The following is a 16,856-nucleotide window of genomic DNA, read 5'->3' as shown; positions in this document are numbered from 1 at the left end:
CCAAACATTGATCCTAAACATGATTTTTGGAGATTAAAGTGGACTTTTTAAGTCCAAAATTCATGAACTTGATTAATTTGATATATTTGCCATTTGAGACTTGTTTAATTATTAGTAATGAATATTTTGACATGTTATTTAAGTAAAATGCTTATGAATTTTGTATACATTTTCATATGTGCTTATTTGAAAAGTGTAGAATTGTGAAAATGTGTATAAGTTTAATTTTGATTTAACATGTTATAGTGATTGTTTTAAGTTGTTATTTTGCTAACACTAATGCATATTTGGATGCACAAATTTTGTGTTTAATGTGTTTTGCAGAAAGCCGATACTGGAGGTTCAGGAGCATCATCATCTAGACGACCAGCACCAGCACCAGAACCAGAACCAGAAATGCAACACGAACAAGAACCACAACAGGAACAACAACAGCCTGATCAGCACATACCTTATTATGATCCGGTATAGTTTGTTGATGAATTCATAGTATTCCCAATGAGGCCGCCAGTAGAATTCCCAACGATTCCTGAGCACACTCTGCATCCTAATCTGAGATTTGATAGGAGATGGAGAGATTACGAGACATATCAAAGGAACAAATTCAAATTGGTAACAAAAAATGTAGAGGTGCCAAGAGTAATCGATTGGACCCCTTTGGAAATGGTCCATCTAGCTGACCGTGTTAGACAGCTTTTAGTTCAAAGGTATGGCAGTTCTTCTTTTACAGATTGGGAACGTCTTTTCACCATTCGTAGACCTGTATATAAGGAATGGTGTGTTGAGTTGATGAGTACTGTATCACTTGATACAAATATAGTTAGAATAGATGATAGAAGATTTCTTAGGTTTATCCTTGGCGGTAGAATGTACAGAATGTCCATGTTGGACATGGCCAGGGCCTTACAGATATATACTCCTGGTGAGTTGCTATTACCCGATTGTACAAATTTGATTCATTATGGTGAAAGGGTAGATAGTAACTTTGACACTGACGCCATTTGGAGGCGTATGTCACATTTTGATGTTTTTACACGAGCAGGAGGACAATCCTATACACATATTGACAGAGCCAAGCTTCGTATTATTCATAGATTTTTGGCTAACTCGATTACACAGAGAGGTCATAATAAAGAAAAAATTACCTTACATGATTTATTCTACCTAAAGTGTATTCGGGATCCTAGAAGCTTTGTCAATATCCCTTACTATGTTGCTTTTTATTTATCTAAAATGGTAGAGGTAATGCAGGACGGGAGTATAATAGGAGGAGGTATTTTTGTGACTCTCATTGGAGAGTATTTAGGTGTTGATAGGAACCAAGGGGGTCCATTACAGCTTTGTAGAGAACAGGTTGAGCCCTTAGGATTGAAAGTTTATGTGGGTGCTAAGGTATTGAAAAGTAGACGTAACCAGGCAGTACCCTATGAGGGATCTCATCCTCAGGTAGAGAGAGGCTCAGACGAGGAAATGAAGGAGGCAGAAGACATTAGGGATGTCTTTCGAGATGCTATTCTTGACGTCCACGTTCGTATAGATGAGGAAGCAATGACGAAAGCGGCCAGACATAGTATGTATGAGCAGTGGAACTCCGAGCGAGTATACGAGGATTATAGGCGACGCCAACACGATAGCTGGTTAGTTCATCAGCACCAAATCATGAGCCAGCTATCATATCAGGTACCAAATAACTATGTACCAAATCGACCTGCTCATTTTCCGCCACATAGCCCCGATATTCGACCACCCTTTAACCGGTATAACTATAACCAAGCCTATCAAAACATCTATAACCAACAATGGAACTCACCTGACGAGATGAACTGGAACCCATATCCAGACTGATTTAGTTCCATTTGATTATTTTTATGATTTTTATGTTTTTATCTTTTGACTTTTTCATGTTTAAACTTATGTTATTGGATATATTTGTGTAATTTTTATTATTATTGTGTACTAATATTTCATATTTAGAATTTGAAAGTGGGATATTAAGTCCTATTTCAAATTGCCATGCATGATTATATTTGTATGTATGTATATTGTCGATTGTACAAAACAGGGTAAAACAGCGCATTTTCAAAGACTGGCATTAAGTTCAGCAAAAGCTACTAATTTTGACGACAAGATGACAAATAAATGTGATGTAACAACAGACGAAATGAACAAATGATATGCACCATTTATCATTCAGCAACCAAACGCCAATATGTTTGGAAACTTTGGTAAAATTTAATCATTTTTACGCTAATCACCCTCAATAATTTAAATTGTTACTGATTTCCTGCAAATGAGGGCATTGCAAGATCTTAAGTGTGGGAAGGGGTTAAATTCTTTCAGATTTTTAAAATTTTTATCTTAAACACTTGGTTACCATTAAAAATACTAGTAACGTAGTAGTTGTATTAGAATCTAGTGCTCTCTGATGATAAAGAACAGCCCTAGTCTTATATACTGACTACCCAAATCTAGTAAAAATTTTCAAAATTTTCAATTAAATGAACTCAAAATCATGTTTATACATATTTATGAACGATAAAACTAGGTGTTAACACCAAAATTATTGTTAGCTCAGAAAGGACATAAATTGAGAAACAAACCAAAATGTTAAAATTCATTTAAAATGGAATAGAGGACAATAAAAAAAAAGAAAATAAAAGCCAAGTGTGGGAAAAATTACCAAGTTATCTTAAAACATATGTCACATATTTCTGTAACAAATAACTGAAAATACTTTTGCTTTGGACTAAACTAAACTATTTTACCCGATGAAAGAAAAGAAGAGATGGATCTACACGATGAATCAATTCCATCATTAAAAGGAAGTAAAGTCTTCCGAAAAAGAAACGCGCTTCTTGATTTAGGTCAAGAAGTTGTCGTCCAGACCAGCTGTAGGTTGACGAAAAACCTAGAAAAGTCATCACTAAAATCAGCAGGAAATCCACGGACCTCAGCATTAAACAGGGTTGCCAAGTGGTCAGATTTATCCTAACCATGAGAAGGATTTATCTCGTAAAATGGGGGGCACCATGCAAATTAGCTGGATAAGACTAATGAATCAGATCCCCAGAAAGGATAATCTCCTTAAAAGATCAAAAATCAGCTTTTAAGCCTGATATTACTCAATCCTTGAGATTGACCTTAAAGATTGAGAATTACAAACTCATGGAATTCAATGATATCTAAACTCGAGCCTGAACGAGAAAATATTTTGATCAAAATTACAAACCGATTTGTTTTCTAAAAACCTATTTTCAATGCGTTCATTACCATTGAACGTAAAATCCTAGGAATTCACCTGGAATTCATTAGGTCACCTGAACCAAATCGGGTGTCAACCGTAAGAACGGTGGTTGCATAGCATGGTCAAAGACAGGACTTTGTGCCAGACCAAAAAAATCATAAGGGTGAGCTTTACTATTGCTCCTACCAAGGATAGTAATTGCGTCCGACACGTTATAGACCATAATTAAAAGCATGTCAGGGGACATTGCCTTAACAGTTGCTTGTTCAACGCTTTCCTTTACAACCGGACGGTAGTTTACCGAAAGGTAATATACGGGACAAGTAAACTGGACGTGTTGCTTTCCAAATACAAGGTTAGCAAGTGGGTGACACAAAACCATAAGTTTTGAGCTAAAATTTTCAAATCTGAAACCCACCAAACCCACAAAAATATTTTGCAAACACCGGTGAAGGGTTATTCCGGAAAACTTATCTAGGGTAAAAACTAGATTTAATTTTCAAAAGATCAAATGTTTTCATAAAGCTCCAATTTCCTTAATGGATCTAAATTTTTATAGTCATGTGGGACTGTAAACCATATCGTTACTACCATTGTTTATACCGCCGTATAGAAATCACTGATGTACAAAGTGTGAAGAATAAAGAAGTGATTCTAGTATTTCAAGACGATATTGCTTGAGGACAAGCAACGCTCAAGTGTGGGAATATTTGATAATGCTAAAAACGAACATATATTTCATAGCATTATTCCTCAAGAAAGACAAGCTTTTAGGTGCAATTGTTCTATTTAAAAGTGATATTCGTTTAAAAAATAAAAGGTGAAGACAAAAGACAGATTCGACGAATTGAAGACGCAAACGACCAAAAAGCTCAAAAGTACAAAAGACAATCAAAGAGGTTCCAATTATTGATAAGAAACGTCTCGAAATTACAAGAGTACAAGATTCAAAACGCAAAGTACAAGATATGAAATTGTACGCAAGGACGTTCGAAAATCCGAAACCGGGACCAGAGTCAACTCTCAACGCTCGACACAACGGACTAAAAATTACAAGTCAACTATGCATATGAATATAATATAATATATAATTAATTCTTAAAATTAATATATATATTATATTATATTTATAAAACGTCGGCACAAGGAAACAAGCAACATGTGAGCTCTCCCAGCTGGCCATGCGATCGCATGGCCAGGAAGAAGAAAGTCCATGCAATCGCATGGCATGAAAAGTCAGGCCACATCTCCTATAAATTCGCAGTTTGGTGAACGCAAAAACATATATCCAAATTCAATCTCTCTCTATATATGTATACGTAAATATATATTTATATTGTAATTTTAATTTTAATTATAATTCTAATAATAAGGGTATGTTAGCGAATGTTGTAAGGGTGTAAGTCGAAATTCTGTCCGTGTAACGCTACGCTATTTTTAATCATTGTAAGTTATGTTCAACCTTTTTAATTTAATGTCTCGTAGCTAAGTTATTATTATGCTTATTTAATCCGAAGTAATCATGATGTTGGGCTAATTACTAAAATTGGGTAATTGGGCTTTGTACCATAATTGAGGTTTGGACAAAAGAACGACACTTGTGGAAATTAGACTATGGGCTATTAATGGGCTTTATATTTGTTTAACTAAATGATAGTTTGTTAATGTTAATATAAAGATTTACAATTGGGCGTCCCTATAAATTACCATATACACTCGATCGGACACGATGGGCGGGGTATTTATATGTACGAATAATCGTTCATTTAACCGGACACGGGAATGGATTAATAGCCACTAGAATAATTAAAGCAGGGGTGAAATTATGTACAAGGACACTTGGTATAATTGATAACAAAATATTAAAACCTTGGGTTACACTCAGTCGACATCCTGGTGTAATTATTAAACAAAGTATTAAAATCTTGTTACAGTTTAAGTCCCCAATTAGTTGGAATATTTAACTTCGGGTATAAGGATAATTTGACGAGGACACTCTCACTTTATATTTATGATTGATGGACTGTTATGGACAAAAACCAGACGGACATATTAAATAATCCAGGACAAAGGACAATTAACCCATGGGCATAAAACTAAAATTAACACGTCAAACATCATGGTTACGGAAGTTTAAATAAGCATAATTCTTTTATTTCATATTTAATTTCCTTTATTTTATATTTAATTTCACTTCTAATTATCGCATTTTTATTGTTATTGTATTTAATTGCACTTTTAATTATCGTACTTTTTAATTATCGCAAGTTTATTTTATCGCACTTTTATTATTCGCAATTTCATTATCGTTATTTACTTTACGCTTTAAATTAAGTCTTGTATTTATTTATTATTTTACATTTGGTTTTAACTGCGACTAAAGTTTTAAAATCGACAAACCGGTCATTAAACGGTAAAAACCCCCCTTTATAATAATAATATTACTTATATATATATATTTGTATTTTTATAAAAGTAAACTAATATAGCGTTAAGCTTTGTTTAAAGATTTTCCCTGTGGAACGAACCGGACTTACTAAAAACTACACTACTGTACGATTAGGTACACTGCCTATAAGTGTTGTAGCAAGGTTTAAGTATATCCATTCTCTAAATAAATAAATATCTTGTGTAAAATTGTATCGTATTTAATAGTATTTCCGGCTAAAAATTAATAGTATTTTATACCCCTTAGCTTTAACCATCACGACCCTTCTCGATGATGTGGAGGATAAGGTGTGGTTTTGATTTGTGTAGTTATGGTTATCATTGCGTTCGTCATGATTATCATGTGGCGGCGGTGGGTTTTGGTTTTCTGAATTTTGTGATCTATTACAATGGTCGTCATCCATAAGGGATTCGTTGTCCGAGATATATTCATCTGAATGTATATCATCCTCCCAAACCGATGATTCGTTGTCCGTTGAATTAAAGTCTACATGTGTATTAAGATTTTCGGACACAAAGACATTAGAAATCTTTAAATCGTGATGAATAAATACCTGACCGGAAATTGTGGCGAGTGAACTAGTGTTGATGAGTGCTTTGCCGAGGGAGATGTCTTGCGATCCCTTCTCTTCTAATGAACAATTTTGTAATTCCAAAACATCACCTCAACACTTAGCTATCTTATGAAAAGTAGACTCGTTCCAACATGTTAATGGGACACCCCTAATGTCTAACCAAACCAAACGTCCAGGTGACGTGTATTCATCCGGATCCCAAGGGCGTATGTTATCTAACCAATTCCAAAGAGGATGTTTTTTACCGAAGCACATAGGGTTAATAACATCAAATGCACATCTAATATCATCAAACAGGAGTAATACAACTTTACCACCAAGATATTTAGATTCAAAGCCATTAAAGTTCTCGGACTTACATATTTCATTAAAATAATCGAGATGTTCAATATTCTTGATCTCACCGATAAGAGCGTGCCCGAGGAGATCAACGAGCTTTGCATCTGTTGGAACCTTGATAGAAAATTCTTTGGAGAAATGTGCATCGTTATGCTTTATAACATGGATCTTATTGTTTAAAACATCACAGAAGGTACGGTTATTAACTGTGTTATCGAGATTAACATTAAGATTTACCTTCTGGTTTGAACCCTGAGTATTCGGCTTAATGTGATTTTCGGCAGACCCGTTTGACCCATTATTTTGATCGCGAGCTTTGTAGGCAACCAACAACATTCCATCGGCATCAATCCTGTTTAGTTTCCTTTCCATAGTGTCAACGTGATGAGGATGTATATTCTTGTATCGCACAAAACCGAATCTTTTTCCATTCTTTAACCTTTTTTTGGTATATAAACTTCCGTTATTTCGCCATGTTTTTTGAAAACGGACCAAAGCTTAACAGAGTTCCAAGAGTCTGGAAAGTTGAAGAAAAGAAAGGAGGTGATGCCATTGTTTACATGTTTGAACTGTGATGGGGTAGGTTTAGGGTTTTTGGTTGAACGTTTAGGGTGTTTAGGGTTTACGGTTGGAGGGGTAGGATTAACGGTTGTATGGTTGTGATTTCCAAACTTTTTGATTAGGGTTTGTTGGGTGTCGATATAGAGGTGGATAATCACAGGAGGATGGTGCATATTTGGCCTGATTGGAATCTGAGTATTTCTTGCGGTTATGATCGACCTTAACCCATAATCCAACATTATCAGGTTGATATTTTATGTTGTTAATAATGCGAGAATGGTTCGAATTCCTGGACAGGTGAGATATATTTGATTGTTTGTTCAATTGGCCAGATTTGGGTGTAAAAGGAGAACATGGGATGTGAAACATCTTAAAACAATAATGAAAAGAAGATAAAAATAAATACGATTGATACTAAAAACGTGAGCTTGAAAGACGAATTAATAACCAGAGATAAATTGCCGGAATTGGATCTTGATGATCGTCAAAAATTGCAGCAGTAGGAGAGAATAGGGAACGTGATACAATAAGAAAAAGAAGATAAAAATAAATACGACTGAATCTAAAAAAGAGAGCGTGAAAGACGAATTAGTAACCAGAAATTAGATTGCCAGAATGGATCTTGAAGATCGCCGGAAATCGCTGTATTGGGAGAGAATAGGGAACGTCATTTTATTTACTATTATCTTTATCTTTATCATTATCATTATATTCTTATACCTTTTCATTCGCATTTAGTGGAAGTAGTTCTTTTTACATTATTTTTCTATTTACGTAATTCGTACGGTATCCGCTGCCTTTTCCTTTTCCTTTTTTATTTATGCCTATTCAGATCTTGTTTCATAAGTTTTTCGATTTTTATTTTTTTGATTTTAATTATTTTAAGTTGCAATAGATTTGTTAGGGGTGCTAGTGAAGGACATAGTACAACAGGTTTTAACTAGAGCTGTTTATGATTTCGTTCAAATCTTGTTCCTAAATTTTCTGATTTTGAGTTTTTGAGCTGCAGTTAATTTGTTAGCGGTGGCGGTGGTGGTGGCGAACGACATAGTACAAAAGGTTTCCAGTTTTTGCTAATGTTAGTGGATCTGAATTAGCGTTTTTAATTTGGATAATTTTAATAAAGGGAAAGAAAAAGATGAAGGATAAGGATTTGTTCCACAGATTTTTTTTTAAAGGAAATGAGAAGAAGAGAATGGGAGTGAAAGGAGAGTAAGTTGAATCCTTACAAATTGGAAGGAAAGTTTGGAAGGAAATGGAAGAAAAATCAGTGCAAATTCATCCTTAAGCTTTCTTCCCTTTCTTTTAATGAAAAACTCAGGAACACCTAATCTCATTTCACTTCCTTCTGATTCCTTCCCCTTCTCTCCAAAATCAAACTGGGGAACACAGCCTTAGTGTTCTTGATTGGTAAAAAGGAAATAAGATTATGATTGTGAGAAAGAAGATGATTTTGAGGTAAAAGATAAACTGGGAGAGAGAGAAAAATAGGTGTAAGGCCACTCCCTATCGTAACTAAACTATTCATCCTCTTAACCTTCTACATCAGCGCCACATCAACACCAATATCCTATAAATAACTCATAACTAAACACTCCCTATCATGGCTAAAACAATACCCCTCTTAATATATAACGTACAAGCAATAAAGCATCAAGTCCAACAATAAAAAGTCACTGGGACCCACAATTCCTATAACTAACTAAAACTCTTCCATTAAATTCATGGTGAGCGCGGGTAACTAACGCGGATAACTAAGCTGTGCCTATGGTTCATTACGGGTAACTACGGGTAATGAACGGGTAATGACGGATAATGGAACCATAGGGAGTGGTCTAATGAGAAATCGGGATAGATATATGTAAATTTATCAATATTAACCATTTGCTTTTGTTTTATAAGGGTATTTTAGGAAATAGGTTGAAAAAATGTTGGAAGTAGTAAAAAACATGGTGGATTTATCAACTCCCGTATTATATTGATGGGTGGTAGTTATTTTGAGGAGGATGGATGATTATTTAGTAATACAAGCTAGTAAATAAATACATGTTTAAATTATTTAATAATAATCTTTATTCTTTAGAGATGTCATTAAAAGAGTTCCAATTTTAATTATAATAATATTATTAGTAAAATGACGTGCTCCGTATAATACGATAATGTAAAAAAGATACTCCAAATATCCCTAATTTATTGTTCGTTACTTTTTATTAGTCAAATTAATTATACATTTTCATTAATTGATAAAAATAATAAGATAAAAAATTAAACATGTATACATGTAATATAAAATGATCGATAAAAAGTAACAAATATATATGTAATACTCCGTAATGATTTTTATTAACCACGAGCACAGTGGTAAAGAGGTTGGAGTCTACCCTTTCATAGTGGAGATTATGTGTTTGAAATCACAAAGCTGAAAATATTAATCCCTCCTGTCAACGGAAATTTACCCGCAATAATAAGGACTGCTCACAAAGCAAGTAGGTTTCGTGAGATTAGTCGGTTCGTAAAACGAGTCGATAGTCAAGTATACTAAAAAAAGTGATTTTTATTAAACTTGTGTAGGTATTTTTTATTTAGAGACAATCAAATTGAAACAAATAACATATTGTAAACTTGCAAAATTCATTATTAAAATCAATATCAAAATCAAATTTTTTTTTTTTTCCATGCAAATTTGAAGCAGCCAATCATGTGCACCGTAGCATGGCAATGCATTGAAAGGCCAAAGCACGCATGTGATATACAAGCCGCAAGATTTGTAAATTCGTAGGAAGTCGTAAAAAATTACTTATCATGTATAGCTTTCGAATAGCTCGACCCTCAGAGATGGTTATTAATAAATAAAAAATCGATCAATTGTTCATGTGAATTGATGCATCCCTTCAAGTTGCATTGCAGGCGTTGGCTGGTTCTACTGGCATTGTATCTAGTTTCTTGCTAGGTATCTTACTACTATGGATTAAGTGTTCTAATTCATAAGCTTTTAAGTTGAGCAATACATTGTTTATTTTTTTCTCTCGATCAATTCATTTCGTGTTTCGATTATCAATCTTACAAGTCAAAATGTTTGAAGATCCATCGCCTACTAAGATATAGCCTCGAATGGAGCAATAATACCACGATCTTCTAAATATTTGAAAAAGCCTTTCTCAACCGGTTTGTTCCCTGGATCTAACCCATGAATCGAAGAGCACTCACCAATCTCTCCGACTTGATCAACAAACATCCTTTGAACCGCGTCACCGAAATCGATATTGCGTGTTTTTTGTTTGTTTCAGCGGCTCGTTTTATTTGGTTATGGTTAGGTTCTTATTATCTTGTTACGTTACTTGCTTCTATATAGTTTGAGGCTCGTGATAAATAGTTATAGCTTTGTTCTTTTCACACTTTCTAGGTTCGAGTCTCCGTGTTAATCTTTCGGTTAAGAACGATTTCTTTTGAAAAACGCTTTTTTTTTATATTCAAATTTGCGTTATTCAAACCCTAGTCGAAATGATGATCTTAGGAGGGTGGTTAACGATTTGCGGCTAATCGATCATCGAGATCGATCAACGACAAGGGAAAAAACCTTACGAGGATCCGTAGGTAAAAACCCTAGATCGTGAGAGATCGTGGTTGCTGTAGAGAGGCATTTAGCAAGAAATGGGAAGAGCCGTATGCGATAAGGGTTGTGGAATGATTCTTAACGTGACAACCCAGAAATTTCCGACCAAATTTAAACTTTATCTTTACCTTATTCCGACACGACAAGCAAAGCTTGTTAAATTAAATCTCAAGGATTTTAAACTGTGTTCATACATTCTTTTAACCTCGACCAAATTCTGACGATTCACGAACCACTATATAAATGAATATGATTATATATATATTATTATAACTTGAGAATATTAACAAGGTATTTAAACGTATAATACTTTACAATGAACGTATCTGCTTCAATATGTTTATCGATGGAATTATAAGATAATATCAAATGATTGAGTTATCAAGATTCATTATGATACGATTTACCTGTCTCTGTTGAGAGGCCCACTTTGAATTAGGAAACCTTTCCTTTTAACAATATTCGGAAAATGATAAAGTGATTTACGAGTAAGAACAAATGTGTCTATTATCGAGAATTAGACAAAGGTTAGTGGAAGACTAAATTACATAATAATCATTTGATTTAGTTTCGAATGTACGAAAACGCTTTACGATATAACAGAACTCGATTATTTAAGATGTCTTTGATTAAATAACATGAGATGGAATATTGGTTGTTAAATATGTAGATAACTTGCAACGTGTATTTAAAACGTGTTCACGAATATTGAAGATATATATATAGTTTCAAATTAAGTAACACTTGATTCGATTGATATTTAGATATGTCATCTAGGACGTTTGATAAACGTTGGCGCATAAATGAATTACGCCAAATTAAGTTTTAAAGTATAAACGATACGTGTTATAATATTTTCTAAACAAAATTTAAAATGAACTTTGAAAAACTAAACGTTATATTATTAAATAGATATTTCAATTATATATAAGATGTACAAAATTATATTTTTAATAAGAATATATATATATATATATATATATATATATATATATATATATATATATATATATATATATATATATATATATATATATATATATATATATATATATTACAATGCGTTAATGTATAATTTAAATATAAAACGTTTCGATATTATTAAACGTATTTTAATAAACAACGAGACACTGATTTATAGAAGCAAATGACCACAACACTCAAATGAAAAGATTATACTTTGGGTAATATCGATTATAGGTGATTAAGTCTAATTATTAATAATAGGTACACGTCGCGTAACATAAAGAGCTAGTTTTCTAAACGTACGAAAGTGAGATCGAGAAACCGGAACAGGGACATAAGTCGAGCGACAACGTACGAAATATCTGAACTAATTTTACAAGTTAACTTTGCACGTAAATATAATATAATATATAATTAATTATACAAATTAAATATATTATATATAAATTATATTAAACGAGTATCGGCAGGATAAAACAATCGAACATGGGCTGTAAAGTAACCCCATGCGATAGCATGTGAATCACATAGCAAAGCCATGCGATCGCATCGCAGCTGGGGGCAAGAGTTGTTTATAAAGCTCGCTCATTTTTCTGATTCAATTTCATTCACTCATCGTCATTCACTCATCGATCTTTCTTTATTCTCTCTCTCTCTCTTTCTCTCTCTCTCTCTCTCTATATATATATATATATATATGTATATATATTAATATTATAATAATTATTATTAAGATTAATATTATTATTAATCTTATTAGTAGTATTAGGATTATTATTATTTATACATAAAATACTACGACGGGAGTGCTGTCCAATTGATTTTAAAAACGGGTTTTATGAGCGGGATAGAGCTAAGAAAATGATGGGTTATAGCTATGGAGGTTATGGGTATGGTACCGGGGTATGCTCGTGAGTCAAATCTAGTGTTTATCATCTCCGTTGCGTCTACGTACTTTTCTGCAATATTGAATCTCAATATTGATACGTGAGCACTCATAACTTAACTTTTATATATTAATAGTGTATCCCTGACTAGTGCTCAAGTATATATGATTATGCATGCTTTTATGTTTAATTTTTGTCGTTAGATAGTTATGATAATTCACGAATTTGATACATATGCGATTGAGATAAGGTATATGATATACATGCCGTTGGAAAGCTGGCAAAAAATTAATAACTTTTCATTTAGAAAGCGTATGGTTTCGATGAACGGATTAAAAGATATAGTCAATTGAATTATCTATGATTTTAGGTATTATTGTTAAAATGATTATTGTTATTACTATCGTCGTTATTATCGTCATTATTATTATTAACTAATAATAATAATAATTATTATTATTATCATTATAAATGTTATCATTAAAAATTGTCATTTTATTAGTATTACTATCATTATTATCATTAAGATTATTATTAACATTATCATCATCATTATTATTATTATTATTATTATTATTATTATTATTATTATTATTATTATTATTATTATTATTATTATTATTATTTTTTATCATTAAAATAGTTATTTGTAATATCATTAATGTTATTATAATATTTATTATTATTAGTATCACTACCATTAAAATTAATATTAGTAACATCTAATTATTATGACTAATATTATTATCATTATGAATGCGATTTAAAAGAGGACTAAAAGCTATTAAACAAGTCGAGTAAGAAATAATGGGTATAAGTTTCATGATTAAGTTAAAACAATGTTAGGATTATGATTTAGATAAAATATCGTTTTTATTATTATCATTATTATTATTAAAAGTATCGTTAAGGTTAAAACTATCAGTTTATCAAAATTATCGTTTTAATAGAAATATTATTGTTATTATAAAATATCATTATTATTATCATTTTAGTATTATTATTATTAAAAATTATCATTTTATAATTAATATCATTATTAGTAAATAAATATTGTTATTACTATTATTAGTAAAATAATAATTATTATTATTATTTCAATTCATTATTATTATTATTATCTATAGTATTTAAATATGTGATACAAATATATTTTCATCACACGTAATATAATTACATTAATAATACATACCACTATATTTTTATGATATTAAGTAAACTTTATAAATTTTATTACTTAAGATATATAAAAGTATATTTCTATCATATATATATATATATATATATATATATATATATATATATATATATATATATATATATATATATATATTAATATAAATTTTTATTAATAAATGAATTTTATTATTTACTTTAATAAAATCTGATAAATATATTTAAATATATATAAAACGACTATATTTAAGTTATATAATAAACACGTATAAATTTTGGAAATCATTTTAGTCAGATTGACTTTTGATGACTTTTGCATGATAATCTCGAGCATTAGGATTGTGATACACTATGATCTGACCTAAATTGTTAGACAGATATTGATCAATATATAAATATATATACTTAATATAGGTTCATGAATCCGAGGCCAACCCTGCACTTGTTCAGTGCCGTCATATGCATTATTGCTATGAAATTCAGTATTGTGAGTTTCATATGCTCCCTTTTTAAATGATTTTGCAATATATATTTTTGGGACTGAGAATACATGCGCTGTTTTAATAACTGTTTTACGAAATAGACACAAGTAATAGAAACTACATTCTATGGATGGATTATTAAATCGAATATGCCCCTTTTTAGTCAGGTAATCTAAGAATTAGGGAACAGACACCCTAATTGATGCGAATCTTAAAGATAGATCTATCGGGCCCAACAAGCCCCTTCCATGTTGCGGATGCTTTAGTACTTCGAATTTATCATGTCCGAAGTTGTCCCGGAATGATGGGGATATTCTATATGCATCTTGTTAAGGTCGGTTACCAGGTGTTCACCATATGAATGATTTTTATCTCTATGCAGTTTGCGAAATGCCTGCTATGAGATGTATATTTATGAGAAATGGAAATGAAAATCTTGTGGTCTATTAAAAATGATGGAAATGAATATTGATGATAAACTAATGAACTCACCAACCTTTTGGTTGACACTTTAAAGCATGTTTATTCTCAGGATTAAAAGAAATCTTCCACTGTGCATTTCCTCATTTTAAAGACACTACTTGGAGTCATTCATGGCATATTTCAAAAGATATTGCATTCAAGTAGTTGAGTTCAATAAAGATTATGATGAAGTACATGATAGATTATGTCATTTATAATTGGATATTATGAAATGGTATGCATGCCTGTCAACTTTCGATGTAATGAAAGTTTGTCTTTTAAAACGAATGCAATGTTGTAAAATGTATCATATAGAGGTCAAATACCTCGCAATGTAACCATATGTTATTGTATTCGTCCATATGGATTAGGACGGGTCACTTCACTTAATGTAGGTTTTTACCCCATATTTATAGATGAGAATTAGAGTTTAGGTGACTTGTGGACCAAGTCAACGTACAAGCCCTAAATTGGAAAATCTTAAGTCATCAAGTCCCCCAACACTGGTAATATATATTTGTCAACTATCATATTGAACTTCTCATTATGTTGCGGAAAAACAAGTTTACAGAAACTTGCGCAAATAACTGTGCGTAAACCTACAAACAGCTGCGCGTAATACCGCACAAAGACTGCGTGTAAAACCACACGAAGATTGCGCGTAAAATCATGGACTGCTGCACGCATACTCTACGCGAACAACTGTACGAAAAGCGTGCGAAAGATGGATAAGAAAGTGCGCATGAACAGTTGCACAAGCACACGTGAATAGCTACGCGAAGGATATACTGTAGTTGAACCGTATATAACAACTTAAAAGCTCAATAAGAAAGATAAACCTTCAATACCTGTGTGATTTCAAGAGTACGAGACAATATTACGTCTCTCAATATTGCGCGAAGGATATACTGTAGTTGAACCGTATATAACAACAAATCGTCAATCCGAGGCAATGGATAACGATTCTTTATCGTCACTTTGTTCAATTCCCGATAATCGATGCACATCCGCATACTACCATCCTTCTTCTTCACGAATAAAACAGGAGCGCCCCATGGTGAAGCACTCGGTCGAATAAAACCATTTTCAAGCAACTCTTGGGTTTGATTTAACAACTCTTGCATCTCTGTTGGTGCTAAAAGATAAGGAGTTTTAGCAATGGAAGTAGCCCCCGGAACCAACTCAATGCGAAATTCAACTTGTCTTTCCGCCGGAACACCCGGTAATTCATCCAAAAAACGTCTTTGAATTCACTAACCACCGAAATTTCACAAATGGATGGTGGCTCTTCACGAGTATCAACTACATGAGCAAGAAAAGCCATACCACCACTAACAAGAAAACGACGTGCCCGTACATAAGTGCATAATGGCACAAGTCTTCTTCGTCTCTCGCCATGAATAATTAATTATCCTCCACTCGGGGTCTTTACACGAATAGATTTTTCATGACATGCAATATCGGCTCTATAGCGATCGAGCCAATCCATACCAACGACAATATCAAATTCACCCAAGGTCATCGGGATAAGATCAATTTTAAACATTTCGGAACCAAACACAATATCACATTCATTACACACATCAACCCCTAGCACCGTCTTACTGATATTGCACATTTCTCATATATTTATCATGGCAATATCCGTCATTTTTAGTCCATTCGGATACGGTTTTGGTCTTTATTCGCGATAATTGGGAAGATTATGATACGAGAGCTGAGAAGATCTTTTATAGGCCTTTTTGATCATTTTGAGGTATGTTCCATGTTATTTTATCAGCGGTGCTTTAATACGATGGAGCGATGTGGTTTTGGGCATTTTTATGGTGTAAAACGAAGAAGTTTATGTGTAAGTATTAAGCCTCGGCGCGGCCAGAAGACCCGCGGCGCGGGATAAAACTAAATTTGAGGGTCGAGCATTATGATAAAGGTTGGAGTACTGGCAAGTTTTAAGCCACGGCGCGGCTATTGGGGCCGCGGCGCTGGTCGTTCCTGATGGCGGTTTTTGAGCTATAAAAGGGAAATTAAACCCTAACTTTGAGCCACTTTTGATCCTGACGAATTCCAGCAACCTTGGGGTGATTTTTAGTGATTTTTGGGGAA

Source organism: Rutidosis leptorrhynchoides, chromosome 8, assembly GCF_046630445.1.
Source record: "Rutidosis leptorrhynchoides isolate AG116_Rl617_1_P2 chromosome 8, CSIRO_AGI_Rlap_v1, whole genome shotgun sequence".
NCBI classification, from domain to species: domain Eukaryota; kingdom Viridiplantae; phylum Streptophyta; class Magnoliopsida; order Asterales; family Asteraceae; genus Rutidosis; species Rutidosis leptorrhynchoides.
This window is presented reverse-complemented; position numbering follows the sequence as displayed.